This window comes from Saccostrea echinata, unplaced genomic scaffold (assembly GCF_033153115.1).
Source record: "Saccostrea echinata isolate AGI-Se365-2 ecotype Australia unplaced genomic scaffold, CSIRO_AGI_Sech_v1 ptg000005l, whole genome shotgun sequence".
NCBI classification, from domain to species: domain Eukaryota; kingdom Metazoa; phylum Mollusca; class Bivalvia; order Ostreida; family Ostreidae; genus Saccostrea; species Saccostrea echinata.
The window spans coordinates 2,640,125-2,646,982 of NW_026889754.1; the positions used below are offsets into that span (position 1 = coordinate 2,640,125).

General features: G+C 34.2%; 2 pseudogenes; one reads left to right on the forward strand and one right to left on the reverse strand.

Moving 5' to 3' along the window:
- The first annotated feature begins 882 nt into the window (after positions 1-882).
- LOC133179941 (ATP-dependent DNA helicase RecQ-like) lies at positions 883-2,374 on the forward strand (annotated as a pseudogene).
- A 998-nt stretch (positions 2,375-3,372) lies between these two features.
- LOC133179982 (uncharacterized) lies at positions 3,373-5,908 on the reverse strand (annotated as a pseudogene).
- Positions 5,909-6,858: the final 950 nt, after the last annotated feature.

The following is a 6,858-nucleotide window of genomic DNA, read 5'->3' on the forward strand; positions in this document are numbered from 1 at the left end:
ACATACTTCCCTGATCTATCATTTTATGACAGGAATAGAAATCCTAAAATAGCTTGGAGAGGAAATCGGTATTTGAAAATTCGATATGAACAATCTGGCCAAATTTCTACTGAAAAAAGCATAGAAGTCACCAGTCTTGTTATCCATTCTCTAGAATCAGAAGGATTAGTTCATTCTTCAAAATTCCGAAACATTGCAAAGGACAATAATTTTTCCTTTCCATGGATTTCAGGGGTTCTTTGCAATTTAATGGAAGAACGTATCGACATTCAGTTGTTGACAGAAATTTGTACATATGTGTCATGCATAAGTTTGATGCAAAATAACTGGTATGTTTCCTACGAAAATTTCCAAAAACATCATTTGAAGATCCACAAGAAACTCCCTAATTTAACAAATACCCTTCAGAATCATGAAATTCTTCTTATAGTGATGAAGTTGCATGATAATCTTCCGTATTTAATATCTAAGCCTGAAGTAATTTATGAGAGATCTGAAAAGCTTAATGATGACTCTGAGATTGAAGACAGTTCAGGAGAGGTCGAAGATTTGAACCCTAACCCTGACGATTTACCAGTTAATGAAATTCAGAGAGAAAGTATTCTAAAGGTACCAAGATACATTGTACAGCTGGATTTCGAGGCCGCTGGCAATCAATGGAACTTGAAATTTTACATGTTGTTAAACTAACAAAACCGAAGTCTCTAAACGCTGCTTACAACTTCTACTTGAAACTGTGCGATGAAAGAAATGTTGTGGACAGAAGCTTCTGGTCTTTTAAGCACAAATTCAAAAACATACCCATCTTCCCTAGCCAAGGGTTTCTGATACGCTACTCTCCTCATAAACCCTTGGCATACGGTGCTGTTAAAAGACGGGATTGTTTACGTCATGTGATCTCTCAGCCTTCTCACGACATTAGCCAATGAAAAACATCGTACTTTAGCGTCACTGTTTACAGTAATGGCACTCTCCATAGACACTGAAGTTTTGAAAGAACGATTCAATATCCAGCAGCTGAAGCGCATTCAACGTGTAGGAATTAGTGCAATATTAAATGGAACGGATTTATTCGTCGGTTGTAAGACTGGTAGTGGTAAATCCCTGATCTATGAGTGCATGCCTCTGTTGATGCCAGACTCGAGTGTGCTTGTTATTGCACCATTACATTCTATCATGAAAGAACAAACAGAAAGACTGCAAAAGTTGGGTTTTTCAGCAATTTGTGTCGTAGACAAGTACTTAAATGACCCAAAACTTACGAAAATGGATTGTGATTTTATATTTGGAAGTCCAGAAGCGCTCTTGGGAGATGAAAGATGGCGTGAGAGGTTGCAGACTCCAGAGTACCAGAGAAAAATAAAATTAATTGTGGTGGATGAAGCGCATACAATCGTGCAATGGTAAGTCAGTTTCTTTGAAAATTAAAATCAGTTTATCTATTTTAGTAATAATATTTTTTATATTATCCACTGTCAACAAATTTCAAAGGGACAATGTTTAAGGTGTGTGTGTGGGGGGGGGGGGTATTTTAAATAAAATATTTCTTGTCTTATTTAAATTGTTGTATTCAGTGTGAATAAATCCAAATTATTAATGTTCAAATTTTCAAGGGGATTGGCAGAAAAGATGAAGAACCTTTTCTGGAATGGTTTTCCCGAATAGGTGAATTGAGGTCACTTTGTCCTAAAATACCCATGGCTGCATTGACTGCAACATCATCAGCTTCTCAGAGAAGGATGATTTTAAATAAACGTTGTTTTAGTAAGCATTCTGAAGTGATTGCAGAATCCCCTGACAGAGAAAACATTAAAATAACATCAGTTCAGGTGCCTAATAATGAAGATTTACACACAACATTTGGTTGGCTAATTGACGGGTTAAAGGCAAAGAAAGAATCATTCCCAAGACATGTGATTTTTTGTGAGACAATTCTTACAGTCTCAAAGATATATTGCACTTTTGTTGATGCGCTAGGAAATAATTGTAAATACTTTAATATGTTTCATAGCAAAACGAAACTTAAAGGAAGAAATCCGAAAAGACATGATGCAGGATGGCTTTATCCGTATCCTAATCTGCACAAATTCTGCAGGAATGGGAGTCAACTATTCCTATTTAGAAAACATTGTTTTCTTTATCCATTTCAAACACTTTGCTTTCATCTGAACTGATGCATGCTCTAACAGACAATGTGATTGAAGAAATTGTTGCAAAATCTGACAACCTTTTTTCTCCACATGACATTATGGCTACTATGCCCATTTGGTCCTATGAATTTTCAGAGAAAATATGTACTATTTTGAGTGAAGTGTTTGGAGATATTGAGATGTATGAATGTGATGACAGTGATGATTCCAATCTTGATTTATGAAGAACAATTGTCATGATTGTAATGTATAAACTGCAACTACGCAGCTTGAACAGTGGCCATTATTAAAGAAATGCAAAATGGGCAGTGCTGTTTTCTTTGATTAACTGAAAATCTTGTTGGCCACGAAACACATTACTTTAATCTGTTATAGAAAAAAAAACGTGTTAATCAACCACCACTCCCTTGAGGTGCCAGTATAATTATTTTGACATTTGACTTTGATTATTTTACTTGAAAGTTCTACCTCATGTACTTTTTTCAATCATATGAGTATACAGAAATATTATTTTTCCTGGTATTAAAGACAGTCATTGAATTATTTTTATGTCTTTTTTCATTTCATACTACTTATTTATAATTACAGTCAAACTTCATTATCTTGAACTTGATGAGAATGAGAAAATCTTGGCCCTAAAACTTTGAGGGATCCAAGGTTAGAATTACAATATGTATTGAGGGTAAAATACTGAAGAAAACAAACTAGAGCTTCCAAATCAATTTGACATATCCTTGTTGTAGATACCTGTGTTCAAGATACCAAAGTTCAGCTGTATTTCATAATCATTAGTATAGTACATCATTGCAATCCAAAAAATTACACAAACAAATACTTTTCAGTTAAAATATGCTTTAATTAGTTGAATTCAAACTGTTATATGTTATATAATCAATGATGCATACAGTACTGAATTAACTTGATAATATATTTACTTTACTCTCTAATGAAGGAAGTCCCCATAAGTCAAAATTTCAGTCATTCATGAAATAAATACTTGAAAATAGTATTGACAACATGAAAGGAAAATGTTTAAAAACTGTTTGTATGATTTCCAATTTCTGATTTCTGTATTTAAAAATTTAAGACATCAAGTTCCTAAAGATCACATGAAAGTGTAATATAGTCCATGAAAATTCACTTTGGCCTAGCTAAAGTATACAAAATGATTTGTTAAAGTGGTTTATTGACATTATTTAAGAACGAAATCCTGAATTTAACATTTTTAAACACAATCTCACAAATTTTAAATAAGTTCAATTTTAGCTCTTTGTTTCTGAGCATTTATCCACTTGTGGAATGTCGTCGGATCAACCCTTTTAAATGGATCTACAAAGTTTGTGAAAACTCCTTCACGACCTAATATAGTTTTCATGAGCTGCCCTTTTTCTATCTCCTGTATGATCAAAGAGATGTTTGTCACTTTACTGACGGGTGGCCTTGAAGTTCCAAAATGTGATCCACATTGTTGGATAATGTTTTGTTTAATGTCATCTTGTACTTGGCTTGAAAGTGCAATAACTCTAGCACTGTCATATGTCACATTAGCACCTTAAGATCTTAACTTCTGCTTTATGGCATTAACATTCATCTCCACAAGTAAATCATTTGGCACATTTCTACCAATTCCTCCACTGGTGTTTGAACAATAATTCCATTTATACTCGAAGGCTTGACGAGGTGAAAGCAGTGCATGTTCGTACGCAAGAAATCTCCAAAGCCATAATCTATATTTTGTATGGTGAAATGCATCTGCAAGTAGCATTTCAAACAGCGCGTTACGGAATATTCGATTACCGTCTGCCATCTGATAGGCATCATATGTGTCACGGAGTATCAATGAACATTTCATGAATGAAGCTCTGGCTTCTGCAAAACCATCCTTGGTACAAGTAGTGGTTTCGCCTTTCTGAGGGAAAGTCCAGTTGTGGACACTTTGCAAATGCCTCTTGAACACGTGTACACTTTCTCTGCTGCACTGTAGCATGCCTGTAGCTGGGCGCTTTGGTTGTCCATTTCTTCCATTTCATTTGTTTCCAAGAGACAAGTACCTAAGAAAATTAGTAATAAATTTTACCTTTTGATAACCAAAGCTCTGCAAGCCAAAAGAAAAACTTTTGAATTGGGAAATTGCACATTTTTTGACAAAATTTTAGAATTTAAGCATTCAAAGATCAGGTTATTTACCTTAAAAAAAAAACTGCAGATTTTCATATTTTATACATGTATTATAAATTAAAGCAAGCTTACAAGGACAGGATAACAGCAATGGTGAAAAGTACAATGGAATACAAATTGCATTATGGGTATGACTCACCCATCATTAAGTGTGTAGTTTTTCACTTTGTCCAATTCATTGGCCTTAGTATCTGTGATTACGTAGCTCATAGTTTTAGTTTGTTACCTTTCTTGATGTAAACTTCCAGAACTTGTCTTCCAGTGGACTGTAGCCATCTGAACTTTTCTTCACTTGACCAGGTTGATAAGAGAGGGGGAGGCTTATTCTGCGTTGGGAGACACTCCAATTTTTCCATTCCAAAGTAGTCCATGAATGCACTGCAGATGTAGCCATCTAAGACATCCTCAATAAATGCAAAGTGTGCCCTGTGAAAATTAAACATGATGCATCTTGAATACTAAGTTAGTTGTTGCTGTCACAAGTTATTCCACAGCTGCAACTGATGAGTACAAGTGCTAAAAATAAATTCCTGAACAAATGAAGCCAATACATAAAGATAAATGTTAAAAAAACTAAAGATAATACATTTGTCTTACAACTTCCATTTGCAAATGCACGTGTGCATATAGGTATTAGCTAATGGACAAGTATCCTCTATTTTTCACCAGAGCAAAGGAGAAAAATTAAGAGATTGGCTTGATTTTGATATTGAGCATTAAAAATACCTGAATTTCTCTGTGACTGTGTCATGACCATGAACAACATCTCTTCTGTTCACAATATTACGGAGATGGAACAAAGATCCCAGGTCTCTTGCCGACTGGCACATGTAAAAAGTTTTGTAGATTCCCTTAAACGAAAATACACAGTTTTGATAAAGAGATTTTACATGCATTTCTCAATGTTCATCTGAGAGAATTTTAAAGTTTTGTTTGAGTGAATAATAGGGCCACATTTGTTCTAGATGAGCATTAACACATGAAAAGTACATAATTTGATTACAGAGAAAGGGAAAAATCTTTTATAAGAATAGCATATAAAAGCATATTTTTTTTATCAGTAAAAAAATATGTTAAAATCAAATAAACAACTGATAACTTCAAATAAAAATAAACAAGATGTCCTTGATATTCAAGCTCAACTGATCATAATAAATATTTTTTACAGATTTATTCTTCTTAAAGAATAAATGTCAAATCAATCAAATGTAGCTTTGACATTCAATTAAAAAAAAAATCCTAAGACTCGCTATGTATCACTTATTACCTTCCCTTGTGAGGCTACAGGTTTTGAAGGAATGAATATTTTATGTGAGCTTAAATTAGAACATTTTAACAAGTTAAAACTCATGCATCATGATCAATCACCTGAATTGAAACAGAAACTGAACTGAACCATCCAACTCAAACTCTCTGCTCTACAAGTATACCACAAGTAAATTCATTATCCTGTGAAATCCTTCTGGCCTATGAATCACGCCTTTCAACTGATCAAAATCAGTAGGAGAATTCAACATAGCTAACTGGGCTGAGTAAGCTCTCTCGTTAGTGAGGACGTCTCCTCCAAAAACCTTCTTTTTGATTACTTTTAAATCCTCCCCTTCAGTATGGCTGATATAGTTCTCATGAACATGCTCAAGTATAGTAATCATATCTTCTGATTTATTTTCACTCTTGTCTAGCAAGTCTAGAATGGAGAAGTTTGTTTTTCTACCACATTCTTCAACATAAGGATGTTCAATATATGTTGGTAAACACTTCTGAAAATCCTTTAATAACGGAATGTACTTTGTAGCAGTCTTTAAAATGTGGAAAATCATGTCATTTTCTAAACTTTCACACTCTTCTCTATCAGGGACAAACTGACTGTTAGGTACATTAAGTATGTCAGCCTTCGGGCAATCATCAGATAAGTCCAAATTTACAATTCTTCTTTGCACACCAAGCATTAAAAACCAATGACAAGAGGCCCAAGGGCCTTAACGGTCACCTGAGTACAATACAACAATTTAGAGGATCCATAAACTGAAAAATGAAGCTTTGTTGCCCAAAAGCAAGAAAAATAGTATGATTAGCATCAACAAAATAATTGGTCTAGTATCTATCTGCCTATCTGACTTTCCAAGTCATTAAATATATTAAAGTACTTTTTCATTATACAATAAATTATCTTGCATAATTCTCTTATTCTATTAAGCTTTCAAATACATTATTTACATTGATTAATTATCAAAGGTGAATGGCAAAGGGGAATAACTTTGCTCAGCAGAATACAAGTTAATAGAGCCCTGGCCAGGACTAGAACACTTGACTAAATGGTCCAGGTGTTCAAAATTCTGGTAAAAATACCCTTGCATATTAAAACTTTTCCTATGTTTGCCTTGAACATCCCCAGAAGCATAGAAGATTTTCAAAGATATGCATTTTCACCATATTATTAAATAAATAAAGCCCCATCCTTACCCAGAACATCTGACCCATTGGCCACGAACTCACGATTCTGGAAGAAGCACCCTTTCTCATTATAACT